Source organism: Erinaceus europaeus, chromosome 14, assembly GCF_950295315.1.
Source record: "Erinaceus europaeus chromosome 14, mEriEur2.1, whole genome shotgun sequence".
Lineage (NCBI taxonomy): Eukaryota > Metazoa > Chordata > Mammalia > Eulipotyphla > Erinaceidae > Erinaceus > Erinaceus europaeus.
This window is the reverse complement of record NC_080175.1, coordinates 20,928,541-20,955,842: the sequence shown is the minus strand read 5'-3', so window position 1 is coordinate 20,955,842 and position 27,302 is coordinate 20,928,541. Positions and strand designations below refer to the sequence as shown.

Genomic DNA, 27,302 nt, shown 5'->3' with positions numbered 1-27,302 from the left:
AATTTGTTCTGCTTTATATCTTATCGCTTTTCAGCCACCAAGTTGCACATGCTACATGACTCCATCCAGACCTACCTGGGCAGATGACCTTACCAACATATCCTGGAACCTTACCTTCCCAGTGCCCTACCACACTAGGGAAATATAGAAACAGGATGTGGGTATGGATTGACATGTCAACATCCACGGAGAAGCAATTACAGAAGCCGGACCTTCTGCACCCCATCAAGAATTCTGGTCCATATTCCCCAAGGGATAAAGAATAGGGAATCTACCAATGAAGGGGATGAGATATGGAACTGTACTGGTGGGAATCACATGAATTGTTCCCTCCTTATCGAACAATTTTGTTAAACATTATGAAATCACCAGTTTTTAAAAAGCAGGCTACACTGTATACAGAGAATTTCATCTATAGCAGAGAAGCTCAAACAGTAGAAATAACTAATTTCTTTTTAAAACTGAATACATCTGATTTTAAATTCTAGAAAAAATAATATTGGTTATTTAAAAACCAACGTGCATATAGATGTCACATGGGAGTGAGGGTAGAGTGGGTGAGTTAATGAATCTCAGTGCACTCATTACTATAAAAAGCTTTTCGAGGGGGTCTGGCGGTGGTGCAGTGGGTTAAGTGCACGTGGAGCAAAATGCAAGGACCGGTGTAAGGATCCTGGTTCAAGTCCCCGGCTCCCCACCTGCAGGAGGGTCGTTTCACAAGTGGGGAAGCAGGTCTGCAGGTGTCTTTCTCTCCTCCTTTCTGTCTTCTCCTCCTCTCTCAATCCTGGAGGAAATAAATAAATAAATAAATAAATAAATAAATAGTTCTTCTAAAATATACCCAGCTGTTTAAATACCTGTACCATGTACACTCTGCCAGTGAAGTAATAATATAGAAAATATGCTTGAAGTTTATGTGTGTACATATATAAAATGTGCATTCATAAAAGAGTTTGTAAATGTCATTGATACATACGTTATACTGATAGATTTACCTCCTGGAGACTCACATGCAACTATTCATCATTTTAAAAAGTGACAGCGGAGAATATTATTATGCCCCTTAGTGTTTTTTCCAGACCTAGATCTAGACATAAAAATGTACCATTACACTGCACTGCAAGCTTCAAGTAAGTATATCAGCAGCAGTTGTGCAATTCTGACTGGAGAGTTTGGAAGACTCTCCTTCTGTGAGGAAAACTGTAAGGGATGGAGGACAAGCCACAGAGGAAAATCCAAGTCCAGTTCAAGATCTCTCCTTCTCATTACTCAACCAATGCGGCCTTGAAGATCTGGGGGAAATGACTGAGTGGAGTAAGGGAAAGTGGGAGAGAAGACATAATGGGAAGATGAAAAGGAAGAAATACTATGACTATAGAAACTCACAATTAAAATCCATTCAATTTGGGGCCAGGCTGTAGAGAACCCAGAAAAGCATATATGTTACCATAAGCAAGGACCCAGATTCAAGCCCAAGGCCCTCCTTGCAAGTAGTGTATATTCCCCTCCCCTTTCAGTTTCTATCTGTCTCTATAAATAAATAAGGGGGGAGCAGCTGCTTCCCAGGAGCAGTGGATACTGGTTCAGGCACCAAGTTCCAGCAATAATCATGGTGGCAAAAAGAAAACAAATCTATTTGACTATAGTTAAAACTTGAGTAACATGTAATTGAAAGTCTAAAAGAAATCTTTGGCATCTTACAAAAATAATTCAAAGAAATGTTAGCTACAATTAGGTTATCTTGGTTTTAGCAGACATTTCACAATCTACATCAGATAATTCTGTTTGGTTTTAAATATATAAAATTTTAATTGTAAAATAAATCTTACTATAATTATACCTTCCATTTATTTGATTCCTTTTAATATATCACTTACCAGTGAGTTGTCATTATAATTACACATGTAAATATTTCACCATAATAATCCCCACTGTGATATTTACTGTATGAATAAACTCTAATGTCTTTACATAATAAAGTGTGTCATTGATTGACTTCCTTGGGGATCTTTTGGTTGGTTGGTCAGTTTGTCACTGCAGGGACTTCACCACTACAGACTGACTTTTTAAGATAGAAATAGACAGGGAGTCAGGTGGTAGCACAGCAGGTTAAGTGCACATGGCACCAGCACAAGGACAAGCATAAGGGTCCCAATTCGAGCCCCTGGCTCCCCACCTGCAGGGAAGTCACTTCACAGGCGGTGAAGCGGGTCTGCAGGTGTCTATCTTTCTCTCCCCCTCTCTGTCTTCCCCTCCTCTCTCCATTTCTGTCTTATCCAACAATGACAACATCAACAAAAACAATAATAACTTAAAACAACAATAAAAACAAGGGCAAAATAAATGAAAATAAAGTATATATATAAATATAGAAATAGACAAAGGCTGAGAAAGTTGTGGTATATTTACACAATGGAATATTATGCAGGTAGTAAGAACAATGAACCCACCTTCTCTGACTCATGTTTTATGGAGCTAGAAGGAATTATGTTAAGTGAGTAAGTCAGAAATACAAAGATGAATATGAGATGATTCCACTCAGAATTTGAGAAAGAAGAACAGAAACAGAAATTAAAAGCAGAACCTGACTGAGTTTGGAGTATGGCACCAAAGTAAAAATCTCTGGGTGGAGGGTGAGAGGAGATGTTCAGCTTCACTGGGGGCAGGGTGGTGAGAGGGGGTGGCACATACCTTTGATAGTGGGAATGGTGTTCATGTACATTCCTATTAACTTGTAGTCTCATAAATCACTAATTAATATGAGAGGGGAAAATTATTTGAATGTCTCAAATTTTTTGATGCATAGACCATAGGCTGAGTATGTATTCCTTCAATCTAAGGACTTAAGACATCAAATTGGTAACCACATTGAATTTTAACAGTGGGCCCAAATTGTCAATGTATTTCTAATAATAACTTGTTCTTTGAAATGTTGACTCCCTTAAAATCTTAGACCAGGAAGAACAGAAGCAACTTGTGGTGCTACTTTATAAGATAGAGCTTTATATAAATAACATCAAAGGACATAAATTATGGTGGTCATGTATGATACAGCAAATACTAACAATGGGATTTTCAAAGTTTACCCAAATGCCAAACAATTTGATTATAGTAATAACTATATTGCCTTCTTAAAACCTAATACAGCAGGAACCTCCTGCTTCCCCTATAAAGCCCTTATTTCCCCCAGTCCTGGAACCTCTAGGGTGGTTCTCACTTTCCTGCATGCTTCTCTCAATTCATACCAACTGATATTGCATCTGCTGATCCCAACCCAATCAATGCAGCCAGTACCATCTTGGCATGCTTCACTTCGGATCCATGCCCAGAGATGTCAGGCATGGAAGGTCAACCCTTAAGCCTCATTACTCAGGTGAGACTTTTCCTTTCTCATAGGACTCCTTAATTCCACTTCTGGTGGTTCAGTTCCTATAGGTCCCAAAACCTAGCTATAGACCAGGTCCCCTGAGATAGGGCAGATGTACACATGTATCCATAAATTAGGGGAAAGTATATACCTTTAAGCAAAAGTGCACAATAGTCTGCAGTGAGTCAATAAATGCATCAATCAAGTAGAAAGACCTAAAAAGACACCATAAAATTCATAATGAAATAGTGGCTACTTTAGACGTAGATATCCTCCCCACCTACTTCCTATTATACTACCCATAATTTTGTATTTTACAAAAACTGTTCTTAATCATTTATATACATTTTCAAACACATGATCCTGTATAGCAAATTGCAGACACATTTGCATAAGAAAAACAATAGATTAAGGTGGCCCTTATAAAAGCCATTCTTTTTTTTTCCCTAGAGCACTGTTCAGCCCAGGTTTATGGGGTGCTGCAGGGGACTGAGCCTGCACGTATCTCCCTAGCTCTTTCATATTCAAGTTGTCATTGTGATCTGCATGAACTAACATGATTTAAAAGGCCATCTTCTATAAAGACTATGTTGGATAGTATCTCTATATTTTTCACTAAGTTACAAACATTTTAGAATTCTTTGGGCTGTGAGTTCAAGTGTACCTTGCACTAATAGTTTTAGTTCATCTGAGTAATGTAATTTTCAAGATTGAACAAATATGAATGTTTCAATGAGACAATAATGCACTGCATTTTTGCTTCTCTAAAGTAGAATATAAACTGCAAAAATATACTTATAAATCTCATTATATTTTTTAGTAAGCAGAACACACCCAATTTGGCAATTTAGTTATTTGTTCTATAACAATGGGCAAAGTAACTGGAATTAAGCAGAAATTTAAGTTTGTACTCAACATGCAAGGCAAAATAAAAGTCCCTGTTGTGAAATGTTAATTGAGTCATTGAGAAACACAGCAACTATACATAATTTACATTAAAAATGTAAAGTTTTGAACCTAAAGAGGAAATTCTACCTCAAGACTACAACAGAGTAATCCTTCTTGAGTGTCCAGCCAACTAGCTAACCCATCACATGCTCAATGCTATAACACCAGGGGCTGATGTATATCTTGTGAACTGCTATGCATGAAGTCCTGGGTTGGAACCCTTGCACCATATGGGATCACCATAGATGGGCAGAGGGAGCTCTGCAGGTGGTTAAGTGATTATATGATTTTTCTCATCTCTGTCTCTTTTACCCCCTTATCTCTCTCTCTCTCTCTTTCTCTCTCTCTCAGAAACAAAGAATAGAATGTTGATTCAGGGAACCCACTCAACAGTACTGAGCCTTTGTTAGGATAAGGTTTTTTTTTTAAAAAAAGACTGCAACATCACTCTTATTCTCAGCATAATTTCTGTTCTTATAATAGAGCCTCATTCAGAAAAATAAATCTATATTTTTAAACCCACCCCCTAAAATGATACAAGAAATCATAATCACGTAATATACACTACTATGAATGCTAAGAACCATGGAGTTGTCTTTTTTTTTCCAGTTAAAGCATCCTTAGAAATCATACGTAAATCCCAAGTCATATTTGTCAAGCCAGGGGAAGTACTATTAACTCTTACAAGTTTGTGATGAAAGTGAAGCCAACTGTTATCATTTTAATCATCTTTTTCTTTATTATTTTTTATCAGTAATTTAATATTGATTTACAAAATCATGAGGTATTTGGGGTATCATTCTCAACTGTTCCCACCACTAGAGTTCTGTGTCCCCATTTCCCCTGCTAGAAACTGCAATAGTTCTTCCAAAGTCACAAATAATATTTGACTATTATTCCTAGTAACAATTATACATATATATATATATATATATGTCCATTTTTTCCTAAGCTTCTGCCTTCTGTTCCTTTCTAAGTCATAATTATACCTGTTACTACTTCCAAATACCCTTCCCTTTTTCCTCTTGTCTCTCTGGGTCCTGATGGAATTGGAGTTTAGATTCTTCTAGTTATCTTTCTCTAACATTTCTTCCCCTCTGGGAGTATAGACCAAAACTCTTTATAGGGTGCAGAAGGTGAGGACTCTGGATTCTGTAATTGCTTCTCCACTGGTCATGGACATTAGCAGGCTGATTCATACCCCCAGACTGTTTCTATCTTTCCCTAGTGCAGTAGCAGTCTGAAGAGCTGATGCCCAGGGACACACTAATGAGGTCATCTGTCCAGGGAAGTCAGGATGGAATCATCATAACATCTGCAACATGGTGGCTGAAACTTGGTGGTAAGATATAAAGCAGGACACAATGTTTAATAATTAGGAGCCAAAAAGTAGGAAAACAGCAGATAAGAGAAGGTAGGAAGTCTATTTTAGTAAGCTCTCAGTTGCCCATGACTTTAGTAATTTTTGTTTGAACTTGATGTTTGAAATCATGAAATCTCCATATACATGTAAATCTGAGCCCATAAGTTATTTTAGTGAAATGATTAAATATTTTTGGATGGACAGAATAAGGGAGATTTCACTAAAGATTCTCACTTATAAAATGGTTTCTCAGCTAAGTAAGTCTGAAAACCCACTGGGCCAGAAACATTTTCAAACAGTTGCTCCGCAGGACAGAATATGAATGAAAACTCCAGTCGTACTTGATCATGCTCCACTGATCCGAGGCCTAGCTATTTGCTCACAAGCCTCAAGATTTTTTTTCTCCCTAGTTTTCTCTGAATGATTCTTAAAAGAAAATGCCACTCGGTTAAACATTCTGTGTTGGTGAACATTCATCACTCAGCTCATCTCTCCTGCAGATGTGTTTATCCTCAGCTCTGTGATGTCAAGTACCATAACATTAACTTCTATAGGGCTTTTCCCTTAGATGTTGTGCACACAGCATGGAAGATCAACCCAGTTCAAGAAAGTTGAGTAGGAAAAGAGCAAAGAACTAAAGTTCACTTGTGGCCTCAGAGACAGCCCACTTCTCTAAGTAAGCTGTATATTCTTTCTCTATTCTCAAGCAGATCTTGCAAATTCTGATCACACTAACAGGCAATGACACTGTCAATATTTGCAAAGCTGTCTGGTATCACTTTTTCCTGCTGTATTGAACATGTTGTATAGATAATTTTAGCTTCTCTCTTATTGGAGTTTTCAAACTAGATTTCTCTAATAGACAGGAACACAGTGACTATTCACACATCCCACTGGAAAATTCCTAAGTCAACTGAACCATAAGGAAGTAAGTCTTGTTAATCTATGCCATGGTGTGAGATCTGTCTAGACCAACAAGGGACATTCCTGTATACTGGGTTAAGCAAAGGATCCTCAGAAGAAAAGACTTAGAAAATCTATCCCCATTACCACTTCATGCCAATAGGTATGCAATGAAAAACAGCTCTTTTCAATGGCCCCTCCATTTGTTTTGGTCATTAAAAAAAAAAATGAAGTCCCTTGTTTGTTTGTTTTAGTTTGACTCTCACTTTCATAGAGCATCATATACAAAGGGGAAACAACAAACAAACATGCCAGTTACTATTTCTTAAACTTTTCACTCCTTATTTAAATGCCCCTTCCTGCAGAATGAATGAGTTAATTGGAAGTCTATAAGGTAAAAAAAAAAAAAAAGAAGAAAGAAAGAAATTAAACTCACCAAGAGCAGTTTATAAGAAACAAGACTTCCCTCATACAAGAAAGACAAGCATGTCCTTGTCTTCTTGATAGAAAGGTATGCAAGGCTCTCAACTGTTTTCTCCTTCTCATGAAAATTCTTTATCTTTGCCTCTGCCCTGAAAGTCACCTGATGATTGGTCCTGTTGATGCTATTTGGACTCTCAACCAGTCTTTATACCTCCTAAATTTACACTGAAGCTGCCATCACATTGTGCAGAATTACAAATTCCTGGCAATACTAACAATGCTCCACCTTGTAGTAGCCAGTCCAAAGAGGTTCTTGAAGATTTCTCAGTTAACACAATGTAACACAATGGAATGTTTAACTTCAGAATTCCCACTTACTTAATTTTTGATTTCCCCAAACACTAAAAGGCATTGCTAATGCATGGGTTCCTCAACTCTACCACAATCACCAGTGAAATAGGGAACCAATTAATCAATAATATATGTGGGAAAAAATGATGAAACTGCTTAAACATTCATTTACATTGGTTTAATTTTATAATACCTAATGAGATAAGGAGATGCTTTTTCTTTTCTAAAAGAAAAAATATATTTAATGCTTCAGCCTTCCTTTGAGGGCAAATTTTAACTTCAATACCAACTGCCTGAGAACTACATGATTCCCATGTGGACTTTGCCAGGCAATAGTAAGAGAACTCTTACTGAAATGGAATTGGACTTCGTCTGTTCTGCACAGCCTTGTCTAAGACTAAACAGGGTTATTAACTTGGCTTCCAATTTCATACTTGACCTTCATATTCCAAATTGTGGTTTAGCTTAAAAGAATAGATGTAGATAGTAACCTAGTTTCACCTCACACTAGCTAACTTTTTCACTGACATGTGACATGTAAGGCACATTAGGATAGGCTTGTGAAAGTGCACATAGTATATTGAGTAAAAGTCAAAATCCTAAAGTTGGGCATACTTAGGAGGGAAAAAAAATCATGCAAGAGGGGGTGGGATATGGAGACTGGGTGGCGGGAATTGTGTGGAGCTCTACCCCCCCATCCTATGATTTTGTTAATGTCTCCTTTCTTAAATAAATAAATTTTAAAAAGAATACCAAATAAAAGGATCATAAAAGTAAATAAAATAAAATCATGCAAGAATAATCATAGTTCATAGGATTTTTGGTAGGAATAACAGGGAGAAATATTTGATAGCAACAAATAATAGTAGTTTTAAATTCATAACAAAAACACTTTTCATACAGTCACTCATTTTGACTTTTATAATAACTGTGAGGAAAAAAACAGTAGCAGTATCCCCTTTATGCGGGCACTAAGACAAAGGCTAAGCAGCCTTCACAAAGAGGTTAAGTCACTTGCCTGGAGTCATGCTGCTAACTAGTAGAATTTACTTCCAAAATATTTGTACGCTATTATTACATTTTACACACACACACACAGTACAGTATCACTGTTAACTACATGTGATTCCCCCAATGTGTCTCCTTAATATTACAGTTCCTTATAGATCCCATCTGGCTTATCATGCTTATCTATTTATAACACTGTCTTGGCATTTTTCTATCTCTCTCCTCGTTTCTTTAACTCCTACAAACTACTAAGTAAGTGTCTCAAGTTATCACCTCCATTAAGAAACTTATGTCTTCCCCTTCCAGGCTGAATTGCACATTATTCTTCTATAATGTCTTAATACCTACCCAACACCTCTGTCATTATCTGTTAATGTGTTCAGTTTCCTCCACTGAATGAACTCCTGATGAGAAGAAAAATAACAGGCACTTTCATATTCCACAGGGCTTGCAGAGCACCTGGTAACCAGCAGCTTCTGAATTAATAAACACAAAGAAGTTTCATACTGCCCCCCTAACACCTAGTAGACTCCCTTCACAAAACTGAAAGTATCTTATCTTTCTGGAGAAGCTTTGCAAGAGGTCAAGGAACCAAACTTATAAGTCAGGAGGGTTGGACGGAGCACCAGTAAATGCACTAGTATGAAGCATAAGGACCCATTCAAGCCCCTGCCTCCCCACCTACAGGGGAGTCACTTCATAAGCAGTGAAGCAGGTCTTCAAGTGCCTATCTTTCTCTCCCCACTCTCTATCTTCAACTCCTCTCTCAGTTTCTCTCTGTTCCATCTAATAAAATGGGGGAAAATGGCTGCCAGCAATAACCCTGAAGGAAAAGATAGACAGAGAGAGAGAGAGAGAGAGAGAGAGAGAGAGAGAGAGAGAGAAAGGGAATAGTCAGGTAACCTTAGTTGCATTTAAGCCAGAGCCCAGGAATGTTTGAAATTCAACAACAAATTAAAGTAAACGGCATGAAAGGGGTTCAGAGCTGGACATGAACTCCACAGAGCAATGAGATGGAACCTGCCAGCAAGAAGGTAATTAGTTCAGAGGTAAGAGAATCTCAGGTAACCAACAGGAGATTTGCCTATTCTTTATTTCTTTGCTGCCCTGGCCCTTCCTGCATTAGGATTAACATCAATAATGGGCTGTCTGTGTATTTACACACTGTAATTAAACCTGGATGAAACCTACAGAACTCTTGAGGGACATTTATTAGAATGCAGAACCACCTCAGTATGTAGACTACCTTCGGCTAGTGGATGGCAGACAGAATTAAAACATCGACTGGCAGGACACACTGTAAAGTCCCTCCAGATCTCCTGCCAGGGAGCCTGATATCCGCAATTCAATATGAAAGGATGTTGGTTCAGGTTGCTGAAGATTGTTTCTGATGAGTTCTAAAAGTCTTTAACCCCAGTGGCACGTGCTCCTGCTAATTCAAAATCCCAAAATTGCCACAAATCAGGTTGATTCAGTCATTGTGAAGTATTAGGTCAGTGTGTTTGTTTATTTACTGAAGTAAAGAAGGGGGGCGCGAGTAAGGATTGGAGGAGAGGAAAAAATGTCCATCCTACAGTCGCCACAGATCTCTCCTACCATTACCTGGCCTTTGTTTAATGCTGGAGACACTGGTCCTCTTAGGATTGCTGCTCTTCAATTCAAGTCTACACTTTGGAGATGCTAAAGTGCTTTAAAGTATCACTATTTGGAAAGGTTTTTGCCTCCAAAACACCCACGGAAAAGCAAATGCTTCCTCCTTCAGGTCACAACTGAAGCTTAGAAACTTTTCACACCTTCCAGTAGTGGTTCTCAAAATATGTAGCCTTGGTTCAGAATCCATATAAACCAGTGATTTTATTTTTCTTGAAATACAAATTAACTGGCCCAATTAAAGAAAAAAAAGTTTAAGTGACTAGGGTTAGAGCCAAGCAGTCTCAATTTACATTTTCCAAATGAATCTATTGTGAATATAAGTTTGAGATCCTCTATTATATAGGTTTTGCTTAATCTCTCATTGTTAATATTTAAAGACATATCATTCTTTTAATTAGAGAGAGACACCAAGTCACTACACTGCTTTACTATATGCGATGGCAGGGATGGAACCTGGGAGCCTGTGCACACAGATCCTGGGCTCCACTGGCTGCGCCATGTCCCCAGCAATTACTTATGTCCTCCTTTAGTTCTTTTTTTTAACCTTTTTTTTTCATTTTTATTAATGAAATCTTGTACAAGGATTTATTATTTCAAGGGTATAATTTCACTCCAGCATATTTCATCTGTTTAAACCTCCACTTCTTCCCTCACTTTAGAAAGCAGACTGAATCTATAAAGTTAGGAATAGTCACTGTTAGGGTGGGACCAGAATCATCCTTTCTCAGTTACCACTGAAACAGTGTATTACTGGATTAGAACATGATGCTCAGGACTAGTTTAGCTCCACAGGAAGCTCCTCGGCACACAGCTCGATGGCAGTCATGCACATTTTAATAGTCTCTGCACAAATTATTAAAGCACATGGAGAGATGCATGGGCTTAAAAAGGAAACCTTTGGAGGCCAGGCGGTAGCGCAGCAGGTTAAGCACACATGGCACAAAGCACAAAACCAGTGTAATGCATGCACTCAACCAGGTGTAGCCTGCCAACCTCCCGAAATATTTAAATATTTACAAATTATAGTTAAAGGTTTCAAAGGTGTGATCAGATAATCAGTCACACCAGTAACACCTAAAAGTTTGTTAGAATTGCAGAATTCCAGGCATACTTCGAGATTTTATGAATGGATTCTTTATTTTAACCAGATATTCAAGTAATTTATATGAATTAAAATTTGAAAAATGTAGCTGGGTGGTGGTGTCCCTGGCTGAGAAGAACACATTACCATGCACAAGAACTTGGGCTTGAGGCCCCACTCTCCACCTGCAAGATGAACATTTCAAGAAAGTGAAGCAAGGGTGCAGAAGCTTCTTTTCCCTCACTTTCTCTATCTCCTCCACCCCTCTCAATTTTTAATCTGTCCTATGAAGAGAGAGAAAGGAAGAGAGAGAGGGAGAGGGAGAGGGAGAGGGAGAGGGAGAGGGAGAGGGAGAGGGAGAGGGAGAAAGGGAGACAGAGAGGGAGAGGGAGAGGGAGAGGGAGAGGGAGAGGGAGAGGGAGAGGGAGAGGGAGAGAGAGAGGGAGAGGGAGAGGGAGAGGGAGAGGGAGAGGGAGAGGGAGAGAGAGAAATGGTCACTTTGAGTGCTAGATTTATAGTGCTAGCACAAAGCACTAGCAAAACCCTAGTGGCATAAACATTTTCTGAAAGATTTTTATAATATAAAAACATATCAAGTACACATCACTCACTTTTCACAGTTACCCTCATTTCAACTTTTCTTTTCTGTTTTAATTCAAAGAGAAACATAGACCAAAGTTTTAATCCCACATATGATGTACCTGAGATCAAACTCAGAGCCTCAAGCATACAAGACTTAGGCTCTACTGCTGAGATGCCACCTGGCATTATTTTATCATGGGAATGAGGGGTGAAACGAGAGAAAGGAAGGAGATTATATTGTTTTATTTGTATCTTTGCTCACTTTTCTCAACTTCCTTTGAGTTGTTTTAAAGGAAAGTCAATACAGTCTATCATTCCATTGGTGATTGCTTCACAGGACATACTTTTAAAAGAAATGTTTCTAAAAACGAACATCTGCAAGGCATTTCTACATCTGAAAATATAATAATTCCTGATCATCACTGAATATTCTGGGAGAACTAGAACAGGTAAAGGGCCAGCAGGAGATTGCTACAGTCCCTGCAGAGATGTAACTTCGCAGCTTGGAGCTGAGCGTCTGTGTTCTTGGTACTCAAGAAAAGTGCAGCTGATGCACAGCACTGTGAGTTACTAATGATGTTGATTTTGTCAAATGATTTTCTTCAGGTGTTATAAAAGAGGTCACAAAACCCACGCTTAAAGTGTGAGGGAGGGTCATAAGCTGGTAAACAGTTGGCCAAGGGAAAAGAAGGTACTGGAAATGTTAAAACTAAAAACACACAAAAGAGGCTGTGACTGGCTAAACTAAAAAGAAAACTAAATACATAACACCTGAGCCGAGAATTCTACTTAAAAACATGGAGATTTTGAGCTGTCAGCATGGAAAGACCTGTCTAAAAGAAGGAATCAACCTGGGGCCAGGAGGCAGCTTTTCTAATATAGGTAAGCCTCAGGTTCAAGTCCCAGCACCACATAGGAGCATTATGTCTAAGGAAGGAAGCGCCCCCATAGATGACAGGGTAGTGTAACCTTATCTCTTCTCTCCCTTTGAATCTCCATATCTTTCTTCTCTCTCTAAAATAAAAATAATTTTAAAAAATTGGCCTGGGGAGACTGATTAGCAGTATTACCATCAATATGTGAGGTCTTGAGTTCATCTTCCATTAAAAATTAATAGTAATAATTTAAATTTTTAAAAAATCAACCAGAGCCAGAGAAATAGCTTACTTGAATACTAGTACACTGTTTTGCTATCTTCAGGACCCAGATTCAAGTCCATAGTACACCACATTGAAAGAAGTTTTGGCGTCTCTTTCTCTCCCTCTGCCTCCCCCCCCCCGCCGTGTGTGTGTGTGTGTGTGTGTGTGTGTGTGTGTGTGTGTGTGTGTGTGTGTGTCTTTGCCTCTCTGTCACTGTCTAAAATAACCAACCAAAAAAAATTAAGCAAAGAAGAACTACTTAAATGTAAATAGATCTGGGAAGCTAAAGGAGACACCAGATCAGGAAGCCTTCAAGGATAATGCTCCCAAATTTCTGTTCTATGTGGGCAAACTTACAGCAATTAAGGTCTAACTACTAAATAAACTATCTGAAACTGAGGCATGGGCATATTAAGCTTCACAATGCCAAATGTGCTTACTTACAGAGAAAATGAAGAGACACGGGAAACAATGGAACCACTGGAACAGAGAGTATAGCAAAATGGACAGTATCTATGTTTCAAGAGCACCGTAAGTGAACTCTAAAAACCATGGCAGACCTAAGGAATACCAGCTCAGTTAGGAAAAGGTTAATTTCTGGAAGACTCTACAGTCACACAGAAGAGCTGAAACTTAATTCTACAGGCAGTAGGAAACCCCGTGAGTCTTTGATGGGATAAAAACAGTCCTTCAGAAAGGTGCATCTGACAACAGCAGTAGGCATGAGTGAGAGCCCAGAAGTGGGAGGACCAATGAAGGGATAGAAGAAATAATCCTGGCAAGAAGAGATAAACCCTTGAGACGATGAAGAAGGTCAATTGAATGTCAGTTCTGAGAATTACATCAGCCTCTCTTTTCTCAGAACTTAAAAGCTCTCCTTTCTCCCACCTAGGACCCTATGGCTGCCAACCTTACAATCTGCCATCTGCCACAGAAATGAGACCACCCACATTCAAAGGAAATCTCTAGGATCTTGGTAAGAAATAAATGATTCCAAGTCTCTACAGACTTCTAAATGAATTTGGTTTAAAATCCACTTTCACTTTGAAATGTTTCTGAGAAGTTTAACAAGATGGAGAATCATGCTATTTGACAGAATTTCATCAATAATGGGTATTTCTTTGGATGACTAGAGCAAGAGAGCTATTTGGAAAGCAAAAGCATGACTAAGAGGTTTGCCTTGATTAAAAGTTAAAGCAGGGAGTTGGGCTGTAGCGCAGCGGGTTAAGCGCAGGTGGCGCAAAGCACAAGGACCGGCATAAGGATCCCGGTTCAAACCCCCGCTCCCCACCTGCAGGGGAGTCGCTTCACAGGCGGTGAAGCAGGTCTGCAGGTGTCTATCTTTCTCTCCTCCTCTCTGTCTTCCCCTCCTCTCTCCATTTCTCTCAGTCCTATCCAACAACAACAACAACAATAATAATAACTACAACAATAAAACAACAAGGGCAACAAAAGGGAATAAATATAAAAATAAATAAATAAATTAGAATTAATTTAAAAAAAACTAAAAAAAAACTTTAAAAAAAGTTAAAGCAAAGAGTATCTCTAAATGATGCTTCTCTCCCTCTCTCTCTCTCTCTCTCTCTCTCTCTGTGTGTGTGTCTGTGTGTGTGTGTTTTCCAAAGAGAAGAGAAGTAGGCAGAAAAACAGAGGTAAGGTGAATAAAAAGAACCAGGAAACATAACAAAACTCATGTGAGATAGGGAAGACAGTGCCCACTATTTTGTGACACATCACGAGGACCATTCACGGTGGCTTTCACATTACCAGATTCCTATGTCTTTTGGTATAAAACACTTAAAGAATATCAGCAGGGGCCAGGTGGTGATGCACCTGGTTAAGCACACACATTACAGTGTGCAAGGATACAGGTTCAAGTCCCTGGTCCCCACCTGCAGAGGGGAAAGCTTCATGAGTGGTAAAGCAGAGTTGCAACCATCTTTCTCTTTCCCTCTCTATAACTTTCCCTCCCCTCTTAATTTCTCTCTAATTAAAATAAAGAGGTGGTGGTAAGTAGCTTAATAATTATGCAAATAGACTCTCATGCCTGAGGATCCAAAGTCCCAGGTTCAATCCCCCACACCACAATAAACCAGACAAATAAATACTTAGTATTGGCAAGTCTGAAATCTTCTTTATGTGTAAAGTTATGTTAAATGTCAAAGGAAATCTCTAATGAGTTATTTAACAATATAAATTTCATCCCAATTTATCAAGTTAGCAATTAAGGTGCTTGAAGAGCAAGATTTCTTGAACTTATTCTTGTAACCCCTTCTGAATATACAGCAAGCAAGAGAAAGTCTGACTACATTATTTCACAAAGTACTAGCTGTTTAAAACAGGGCTGGAGAATGGAGAAGGGAACGGGGGTGGGGGGGATGCAGTGGGATGAGGGAGGCTATTTGGAAGCCTTCCAGAATTTAGGTGAGCACTGTGTCTTCTCTCATCTGGATAATGATGCTGGCAGGGGGGTGACTGAAGGATGAGAGGGATGACAGTGAATTTCATTCCTCATGTATGTCCCCATCCAAACATCCGTTTTCTCATTTATGGTCTCCTTGACACCAGCCAGCTCTATTTACATGACACTGGGATTAATCAGCCAGCAGAATTTTAGCCTCAGGAATCAGGCAATCCGTGTAACTCAGCATGGCAGCGTGACATTATCACCAGCTAAGCAATATTCGTTCTGTATGATCACCATCTCCAGGGAACTTGCCCTGTGATAGGACTTCAGGTGCTGAAGTCATAAACCATTATACTCATCCCCAAGCAGTTGTATGACAACTATCCTCAAGGACAACCACAGAAAGCCACACAGTAGATCCAGCCTGATTTATTAGCAGGATCAGCAAGGGCACTGCAGAAGTTTCAATCAACTGCTGCTGCAGAGAAAGGACCCCATTCTCAATTCCTCTGGTTTGCTCTTAAGTACAGAATTACTTGAGATCCCAAATACAACCCACTGCTTTTGTGGCAAATGGATTTCTTTCAAGGTACCCTCATTACTGCATCACAATTATTCAAAGTTGTGCTTGCCATCTCCCAGGAAGAAGTGAACTCTGATGGAAAAAACAGAGGGATGTTCCTTTGTTCCTTCTTATCCTTAGCCCTCCACCTGGTGCCAAACAAGTTCTCAATCTGTTTGAACAGCAAAGAAAAGAATGACCAAATGGATTTGGTTGAGTAAGACAATGAATGTTTCACCAGTGAAAACAGGAAGTGGAGGCTGAATTTTCTTTTCTTATTTGGTTTGATTTTATGTCTCACAAGCTGAAATAATTAACCGATTATTGATAAGAAAGGTGCTTTCTAGATCAGTGAGTGCCTGCCAAGTACATCAAAATTTCAAGAGGAGACTCTGAGTTTAAGTTAACATATCAAGAGGCAGTACTAAATATTTTCTTATTTGACTAAATTTAAATGTTGCAGTTCCCAATTTTCCCTCATGTGAAATAGGAGACAAGAAACAGAAAGTAGTTTACATTTTCATAAATCTGAGTTATATTTTAAGTAGCTTTATTGTCACCAGGGTATCAACTAGGACTCTATGCCAGCACTACAAATCCATGGCTTCTGGCAGCCAATTTTCCATTATTATTATTATTTTAATTTTTACATTATTTTTATTTGAAAGAACAGAGAGAAATTGAGAAGGGGAGACAGAGAAGGAGACAGACTCATGAAGCATTCCTCTTGCAGGTAGGAAGTGGGGGTTCGAATCCAGATCATTGAGCATGGTGGTATGTGCCTGGCCTGCCTGAGTTAAATTTTTACCTGCATTCTTTTCCTGCTTCTGTGATTTTAGTAGATATCTTAGGTGTCTATTTCCTTATCTGTACAATCAATCTAGATGTAGAGCACACAGAATTGTAAAGGCTCCCAGACTTTGAGTGAAATACTACTTGTAAAATTAATAATACATTGCTTGGATGAGAGTTTGTGGATGATCCTTAAATGGAAGATACCTCTATCAATCAATTATTTGCAAGTGATTGTCACTATCTAGTTTGTGTGATCAGCTAACTATGTTGATCTACTTCTAAGGAACCTTTTTTTAAAAAATTTTTACTAGAGCACATCTCAATTCTAGCTTATAGTGGTGCAGTGGATTGAGACTGGGACTTTAGAGCCTTAGGCAGGGAAGTCTATGCATAGCCATTATTCTATCCACTGCCCCCTCCCAAGGAAACTCTTTATAACTCAATTAAACACTGTTAAAGAAAACCTACAAACCATGAGAATAAGGATTGTAAACTCTAGGGAACATGTACTGTGTCTACTGGTAAACCCTCAAAGTTCTGATCTTCAAGCAATTCTCATTCTCTTTCTCCCACTCTATTTACTACATGTGGCATAATATTACTGATGCTTACTTCTGAATCAAAGCGGTGGGTATGACTTTTACTCAGCCTCTCAGTGGCATCTCTTAACTTACTATTAAAATGAGTCAGTTTAACAAGTTAATCTCAAAAGTACTTCCAACTCAACAGTACGTGATTCCAGAAAATGAACATATAAACACATATAGTTCCTAAAAGAGTAAGTCAAGAAGTCAGTCCAGTCTTAAGATATTAAGCCAAATGAAACACTATAATTTTCTTAACTTTACTCCAGTATAAAGGAAATTTTATATTAAGCCCAGATAATGTGCAGACACTGTGTTACATGTTCTCATCTTGGATTTCAATCAATAGCTATTCTTCACGATAGCAATTTCTCAAATGCAAACCTGATTCATGTTTTTATTTTTATCAAGACATTTGAATATCCATGGCAAAGGGGCATCGTTATCTTTCTCTCTCTCTCTCTCTCTCTCTCTCTCTCTACACACACACACACACACACACACACACACACACACACACACACACACACCCCATAATGGAGTTTGCATTATGTTCAATATTTTCTTCCACTAGTCATGTTGGGAACAAATAAGACAGAAAATGATCCACTAAATCTACCTGCTGAGTGAGGTCACAAGTTATGTATTATATGCTATTCTTTCAAGTATTCAACTACAAAAATCAGTCAACATTTCCCTATTATTCCATATAATCATATGTGTAGCAAAAATGCATTAAATATTAGGCTATCACTTCCACCAAAACCCCAAGACTGAAGGAATAGCTTTCTCCCTTCTATACCTGTTCCCTAAATTCACAAAAGGTTATTAAATTAATCCAAAAGCATGTTTTGAACTCTTATTTGTGCATTGGGACAGTACTAAATACTGATTTATGAAATGAGGAAAGTGGGTCCTTAATTTTATAGACATTAAAATCAATTAGTGTAAAATAGATCTTAAGCAAAGTCAGCACACACAGAGATATATGTATATGTTTTCAAAATTCAGGCTGTCTCCAGCCCAAGTTCTAGGTAGGCTTTATTCTTGTATCAAGGACTTAATCTCATTGAAAACACAAGCTATATTCTCAACAAACCAGACAGAGAATTACAGCTCTAGGCAGGAAGGAACAACACATCAATGGAAAGGTTGATAGAAAGGTTTGTCTGTCTGGAGTACAAAGACTGAGAAACAGAGGTGCCTAAGGCAATTTCTGGATAAGTGTATAGGTCAAAAAATATCATAAAGAATCTTAAACATTCTACAAGTATTTTAACCACTTGGAATGAGTGAAAGCATCAAGAGTGGTCTATTATATTTTAGTTCTTTTAGTGGTAACAGTATATCTTTTGTTGATCTCTTGCTAGTTCCTCACATTCAAAGCTTAAACCAGTTGACATCAGATAAGCCTAACAACCACATGGTTTATAATAATAATAGCAGTTACTAAATATGTCTGAAGACCTGAGATACGTTCTCTATCCTCATGACATACTAGTTCATCTACCTATCACACCATAAATCAGACATTACTTTTTGCCCTAAAATGACAGGTAATAAAAACTAGGGTCAAAAATGTTATAATCATACATCAAACCTTTTTAAAGTTTTTTATTATCTTTATTTATTAGATAGAGACAAACAAAAATTGAGAGGGTATGGGGAGGTAGAGAGGGAGAGAGGAAGAGATACTTCCTGCACTGCTTCACCAATAGCAAAGCTCCCCCCATCCCCCGCAGATGGGGACTAGGGACTTGACTCTGGATGCTTGTAACATGTGTACTCAACCAGATGCACCTGGGTCCTGACTGAACACAAAGTCAAGATATGTTCAATTAAAAGGACATAAGACCTCCGGGAGTCAGATGGTAGCACAGCAAGTTAAGCGCACAAGGAGCAAAGGATCCTGATTCAAGCCCTCAGCTCCCCACCTGCAGGGGAGTCACTTCACAGGTGGTGAAGCAAGTCTGCAGGTACCTATCCTTCTCTCCCCCTCTCTGTCTTCCCCTCCTCTCTCCATTTCTCTCTGTCTATCCAACAACGACGACATCAATAACAACAATAACTACAATAATTATAAAATAAAAACAAGGGTAACAAAAGAAGGTATAAATAAATAAATATGGAAAATTAAGGCTAAAGGCCTCCTATGGGGAGAAAGGTTAGTAAGATGCTATTATTTTAATTAATTAATTAATTAATTAATCTTTTCTTTATAAAATGGACATATTGACAAGCCTATAAGATAAAAGGAATACATTTCCACACAGTGCCCATCCCCAGAGCTCCATATCCAATCTCCCCCTTGATATCTTCCCTATTCTTTCTCACTCTGAGAGTATGGATCCAGGATCACTGTGGGGTGCAGAAGGTGGAAGGTTTAGCTTCTGTAATTGCTTCCCTGCTGAACATGGGTGTTGACAGGTTGATCCATATTCCCACCCTGTCTCTCTCTTTACCTGTGGGGCAAGGATCTGGTGAGGTGGGGGCTCTAAGACTCATGGTGGGGTCCTCTGCCCAAGGAAGTCTAGTTGGCATCATGGTAGCTCCTAAAACCTGGTGGCTGAAAACGAGTTAAGATATAAAACCAAACAAATTGTTTACTACATGAACCTAAAGGCAAGAACATTGCAGATGAAGATGTGGGGTCTCCATTTTAGAAGAAGCTAATAGGTCTGTTTTAGGTATATTCCAGAGGGCCCATGACTTTACTAGTTTTTGCCTTCGTGTGACAGCTAATATGTAAGTGGACGCAGGTTGTTGTCTGGGGAGATGGTGTCACAGTTGGAAAAAGGACTAGAAAGTAGGATCAGTAAAGAGAGTGTTTACCAAATATAGGAAAAGTATATAAATATTGTTAACTGTAAACCCCATCAATTTGATCTAGGGCCCATATTCAGCACAAGAGCCTATGTAACCTCTGCATCCCTGTAGGTCTGAAATTGTATTCTCTTGTCATGGCTGGAAACATTACAGGCTGCACTAATTTTGGAAACCATCTTCCTCTGGTCGTAGGTAGGGTATGTTGTACAGCCTCCCTTCAGAGAATGAAACATTCTCTACCATTATTGATCCACATTGAGGGCAAGGTCCTATGGGGGGCCCACAATGGGGTCCATTATGTTGTTCCTGATAGAGATGACATATGACTGTAGCAGAGGGATCTTCAAGAGTTCTAGGCCCATCATGTCTGTGTGGAAACCTCAGGCCTCCTGGACTAGGGCCCCAGGGGATGGGGTGGCCGGTTATTGACTACAGAGTCATTGTTAAAGTATGCTAGTCTCTTGTCCTTATTCAGCAGTTGTAGTCCTTACTTTAAAAGACATGGTTATTTTTTTTTTATTTATAAAAAGGAAATGCTGACAAAACCATAGGATAAGAGGGGTACTACTCCACACCACCAAAACTCCATATCCCATCCCCTCTCCTGATAGCTTTCCTATTCTTTAACCCTCTAGGAGTATGGACCCAAGGTCATTGTGGGATACAGAAGATGAAAGGTCTGGCTTCTGTATTTGCTTCCCCACTGAACATGGGCGTTGACAAGTCGATTCATACTCCCAGCCTGCCTCTCTCTTTCCCTAGTAGGTTGGGGCTCTGGGGAAGTGGAGCTCCAGGACCGATTGGTGGGGTTTTGTGTGTAGGGAAGTCTGGCCCGTATCATGCTAGCATCTGGAACCTGGTGGAAAAGAGAGTTAACACACAAAGCCAAACAAACTGTTGAACAATCATGAACCCAAAGGCTGGAATAGTGTAGATGAAGAGTTGGGGGGTACTCCATTTTGTAGACAGCTAGTAGGCATATTTTAGTTTTATTCCAAAGGGCCTGTGGCTATACTAGTTTTTTTTTTTTTTTCCCTGAGCCTGAAATCTGATATGCAGGTGGATCCAAGTTATTGTCTGAGGAGATGATGTCATGGCTGGAAAAAAGACCAGAAAGCGGGATCAGGGAAGAGAGCAGCTCCTAAATATGGGAAAGGTGTATAAATGTTGTTGACTGTAAACCCCACTGATTTGATCTGATCTGGGGCCTGTATTCAGCTTAGGAGCCTATGTGACTTTTCCATCCCTGTAGATCAGAGCTCACATTCTGTAGTTATCAGTAGAAACATTCCAAGCTGCCCCAGTTTCAGGACCCATCTTCCTCAGGTATAGCATAGAGTATGTTGTCCAGACTCCCTTCAGAGGATGGAACATTTTCTACCGTTGTTGATCCAACTTGAGGGCAAGGTCCTATGGGGACCCACAAAAGGGTCTGTTTTATTGTTTCTGATAGAGATGACCAGTAACAATGGAGAGAGGGATTTATTCAAGGTCTAGGCCCATCATGACAGGATTATCTTTGGAGTGATCTAATACAGTTAGCTTTTCAGTGATTTGCAATAGAAGGTAGCTAAGGAGGGTATCTAGGTCTAAATAGAAAACTGTTTCACTAAGTACTTTAAGGTTTTTTTAGTTCTTTATCTTTTCTTTCATTTATTGAGTAACTGAAAATTCTTGTACACTTTTGCTTTAAGTTATATATTTTCCCCTTACTTTTGGATACATGTACATATGCCCTATCTTATAGGCCCTGATATATATAATGTTTTGTTAAGAAGTGCACCACTCGAAATGGAGTTAAGGAGTCCTGTGGGCTAGGAAAGGTCTCAGCAGAATAATGAAGCTGAAGAGTTGACATTCCATGCCTGATGTCTCTGGACACACTCCAAAGTAAAGCCAAGGTGGTACTGGTTGCATTAATTAGGTTGAGACTAGCAGATGCAGTGTCAGTTGGTATGAACTTGGAGAAGCATGCAGGAAAGTGAGCCCTACCCTAGAGATTGCAGGACTGAGAGATGTATAGAGAAAGGGGAAGTTTCCTGTCTGAGGGTTTAAGAAGGAAATAGATAGTTATTGCTATAACCAAATTATTTGTCAGTTGGGTTAACTTTGAAAATCCCATTGTTAGGACTTGCTGTATCATACAAGACTTCACCAAAATTTATGTCCTTTTATACTATTTAATTTTTTATCTTCACTTATTTATTGAATAGAGACATCCAGAAATTGAGAGGGAAGGGGTAATAGGAAGGGAGAAAAACAGAGAGAGACTCCTGCAGGCCTGATTCACCACTCTCAAAAATTTCCCCCTGCAAGTGAGGACTGAGAGCTCGAACCTGGGTCCCTGAGCACTGTAACATGTATGCTTAACCAGGTTCACCTCCATCTGTTCCCTCCTTTTACGCTATTTATATATAAATAGCTGGATTGAATTTCTCAAACTTTTTGATGCATAGGCCATAGGCTGAGTATACGTTCCTTCAGTCTAAGAACTTAAGACTTTAAATGGGTAATCAGATTGAATTTTATTTACTTTTTAAAATTTTTATTTATTTATTTATTTTTACCAAAGCACTGTTCAGCTCTGGCTTATGGTGATGCGGGGGATTGAACCTGGGACTTCAAAGCCTCAGGCATGAGAGTCTGTTTGCATAACCATTATGTTATCTATCCTCCGCCCTCAGATTGAATTTTAACAGTGGGCTCAATTGTTAATACATTTCTAATAATGACTTGCTCTTTGAAATATTGTCTCCAAAAAGCTTAGACCTGGGAGAACAGAACAAGATGTTTTTAAACGTAATGTCATAGAAATGGATTAGTAAATTTACTCAGGATTTTTTTTTTTTTAATTTAGAGAAAAAGTAAAAAGCTGAGGAATGCGTGTCTTCATGGTCAGACTCACTTGATTTTGAACAGATCCAAACTTTGCTAAATTCATACAATAAGTGTTTTAAAGACAAACAAAACTCATTTCATGTTATTCTGTAAAGATTTAAGTACATAGAAAAAGAAAATGAATGTAAGGGGTGAAGGTTATAAAAAAAAGAAGGTTATAAAAAAAGAGAGAAATGTTGGTAAAGAACTAACGTAACATAAAAATTGCAAGTATAAAAAAGAAGTAAGAAAATGCCAGCAGTTATTGAAAAGGTTCACTAAGTGGAGACTTGAGCAGGCAGTGTTACTGAATCTTTTATAACCTCTGTGATACTGACATGAATCTCATCCCTCACACCACTATCCTTAGAGAAATAATGAGTGGGATAACTTCTGGTCACAGTTCTCAAAGTGTTCTTTTCCCGGAAATGGTTTTGGTTTTGAGTTGACTAGCTTAGCTTACCTAGGAATTAAAGCATCTATCTAAATAGATAACATTGCACTAAAAGTCTAAAACCAAAAGTTTCCTACCTCTGTGTGAAAATATTGATGCAATAAACTATCCTTTCTCTAACCCCTGAAATAAGTGGGGGTCATGAGAACTATTAGGTATACTAACAGTTTCTGCCTTCATTTATGGCTAAGAGACCTCATTTTGTTTCATCAAAAAGTAACTTTCCAGTGATCCTTTCTGGCCTCAGTCAGATTTGTTTCCATTACTAATGCATTTTTTTTCTAGCAATGGCCCATAATATTCATCAAATTAGTGATCCGTAAGCAATCGATCATGTTGATAGTCATTTGAGGAATCAATGCCTAGGGTTTGGAGGCACAGTTAGTAACATCACTGGGCAAACTGCCATGAATGACTTTAATTCCATTCTTATTGAAAATGGCTCACTTTGGGAGAAGGCTTCTGTGATGTTGGTAAGAAAAAAGAACTTTATGTTTTAACAGCCTAAAAATGTGCATGACACCCAATCTATCCTCAGCCCTGGCTTTCAAGTCATGATGTTTCACTGCCAGGAGGTCATCCTCTCTGGGATTTCCTCTGATACTTTGAAATATATTTGTGTTTGACATAAAACTCAGCATCTCTGCCTCCCTCTTCTAATTTTTCTGCAATAGGACCCCACACTTTCCAAAGTCAGAAATCTGGACTGATTCTGATCTATTATTCTTCTCCATAGGTTGTCCCATCACATTAGTAACCTCAGACATATGCATGGCCCTATGGTGCCAATGGAAAGAAAAGAGAGTTTATCAGAATTAGTGGGAGCATTTGTAACATTTTGATAGTCAGGTCTAAGAACATGAGCTCACTACTTCTTGGCAAATGAGATTGAGAGATCATACTTTGAATTGGATCTGTTACCTACTGGGAACACAGCTCACAGTGTGAATAATGGACTTTGGGATGTACTCCAACCCACAAGGAACTGTAGGTGTGTCAGGAGTTTTTTAAGTGAGTGTCTGTGGGAAATAGCTCTCTTTTCCTGGGTGCTCTCAGTGCCTGTTCTCCTCATCCCCAGGATCTGCTGCTCTCTCCCCAGGCCCCGGAAATTGAACACATGTAGCCAAGTAGTTGTAAACTTAGCTTAAAGGTTCATGGCTCCCCATCATCATGACTAGCCGATTTTTGCCCCTTTGCTGTACCTAAATGACCCACAATGTAATAAATCTCCTATTTGTTTAAACTATCCAAAGCCGTGTTGAGAATTTTTTTTTTTTACTTTTTAAATTATTATAGTTACCCATAGCTGCATTCCAGACACATTAATACACACAAGACACACAGAGATAGATCTATTAGTAGAGGGCTCTTGTGGTTGCAACAATTAACAGAGACCAGCTGGAGCTAGTTGAGGCAAGAATGAGAAAATGAAGAGAAACTTATTACATGCATAATGGGGCATGGTATGGATTGAAAGTCTTGGGGCTAAAATTTGGGTATGAAAATCATAAAGATCCCAAGAGCGCTCCTTCCTCATATATTCTCTTGATTTCTCTTGGCTTATCTGCATAACCCCCACCCCCTATTATCCTGCTCTGTAATTTACATACTGGGAGGGAAATGAGCTCCCCAGAAATCTGAGCATCTTCCATTTCCTGGATTAAGAGATATGATTCCATCAGCTATTATTTAGGAGAGGCCACATACTATAAAAGTTAAGGGAGTCACATACTACAGAAAAGCTTGCAGTTTTATTTGATTGCAACTCAGATACAGATGTGGTGGTGTTTCCAGGAGGCAGGGGGTTGGGAGTCAGGTGCTTCTTTATAGTGTCTGAGGCCAAAGGGAAGACAATATTGTTGTTATGTGAACCTATGCACAGAAAGAGACAATCAGAGGAAGATGAAACAGCCAAGCCAAGCTCTCTCACTGCCAACACCCTGACTTGCCTCATCCAGCACACTTCTCTCAAAACTCACTGCTATAGTAATCAATCTTGAAACAAACACACACACACACAAAGTGACTTTAGCTACAACCATTACCAAACCCATTCACCCCAAAACCTGCCATCAGAGTGAGCCACTTTTAAAGGAAAGTACTGTTGCATGAACAAATATAACTGCTATTCATTCAAATTATTCACATATGCAATATCAGTCTTATCTCTAGAAATGGACATGGTTTGATTCATGTCAGGGCCAAAAGCAAGAGCAGTACAACCAAATGATTAGGACCCTTAATAAAAATACTGAATTTGAACCTAGGTGATAGCTCAGCACATTAAAATACAAGACCTGTGTGCCTGAGAGCCCAGATTCTATTCTCTGGGAAACCATAAACCAAAGTTGAGTGATGCTCTGGTCTCTAATATAGACAAACAAAACCTTGGGGAAAAAACAACAGTGATTTATCTAAAATTAAACACTAATTTCTATGTGCCAACAATGCTCCTAATATTTTATTTCAATTACTTTTAGAAATTAATTATGTAACAGCTCAGTAAGGTAGGTCATTCCTCATTTTAGAGCTAGAGAGACTATAGATGAGAGACAGGAAACATTCTTACAGTACAAGAAAACTTCTGGTATCTAGCTGGTTCCTTGTTGTTCCCTTCCCGTTTTGTTGCTTTTCTTAAATTCTCCCCTCCACTCCCTAATTCCTCCTAGTTCTGCTGTCTATAACACAAGTAGGTTTTCTTTTTCCAGGAGAACCTGTCTGCCATGTGGACTGAAGGAGCATGGAACCAAGGAGTCTGGCAGATAATGGAATAAACTCTAGGAAGGCAGCTGCACGTGACACAGTAATCACTCCTGGTGCTCTGGGAGAAGTGAGATACAGTTATAAGTCAGTTAATCCCTCAGTTCACTGGTAGCGGGTTGAGGAAACTGTTAATCAGCACCATAAACACCTTTGCATAGAGAGTTCCACAGCACAGCTTGGTGAGAACAGAGATAGGAAGACCAATTCAACAGGAAAATCTCTTATTTGTCACATCTGGATGCTCCCTGGTTAAATCTTAATTAGATTATGGAATAAAGATCACATAAACAGAAATAGTGGGGAGGGCCAAGGAGGGAGCCCAAGACTGATGAATCAATCTGGTTGGCCTTACTTCAAGTGTCAGAAAACAGTGAGTGGAAAATGAGGAGCACGGAGGCTGCTGGAGGGAACATGTGGAATAGGAACCTGTGAGTTTGCAGCCTTGTCTCCTTGCTACCTCAGGAGTTTAAAGCAAGGCTAATAAATCTGATGGAGAACACTGAGCCTCTCCCCAGCTCCACCTAAACCCTGAAGAATCTCTCTGTGAGGGATGAGTTTTTAGAATACTGATTTCTATCCTTTTTTCTATGAAGACTTTTTTCATAAACGCCATTATAAACACGATGCATTTTAACTGATTTTCTTTTTAAATATAGAATGAGCTATCTATTTGAATATTTCATTTAAGTATATAAAGTCGTTAGCTTGTCTTCTGGGTCACTTTGACATAATTAATATAAACCTCATAAGTTAAAGGAATTTTAGTCAGAGCTGAATGAGGGACTTAGGAGATAGCTCCAGACTACTTATACTATACCTGCATGAGGCTTTCTGCTAGATCCCAGGCACTGCATACAACAGTAGAGGGTGTGTGTGTGTGTGTGTGTGTGTGTGTGTGTGTGTGTGTGTGTGTGTGTGTGTCCCTCTCTCCCTGTCCCATCTCATACACACACATAAATATTTTTTAAAAAGCTGAATGATCCAGCTATACAAGGACAATTTCAAATTGGCCTTTATAATGAAAAATAACAATAATAACACTTGGGATATTTATTTACACAATTTTAATCTGAACTAATCTCCACAATGGTTGAAAGGCACGCCTATAAATGATCAATCTACAGGCTTTCTACATCTTTATAGATTCCATTCAAATGGAAGAAGCTGTTAGAATAGGCCTTTGCATCCAACAGAAGCTTTTGGGAATCTCTTTAGA

General features: G+C 38.9%; 1 protein-coding gene across 3 annotated transcripts in view; it reads right to left on the bottom strand.

Annotated features, from left to right (window-relative positions):
* The window catches only part of SORCS1 (sortilin related VPS10 domain containing receptor 1), a 633,466-nt gene that overhangs the window by 448,410 nt on the left and 157,754 nt on the right, over positions 1 to 27,302 (bottom strand). The window lies entirely within an intron of this gene.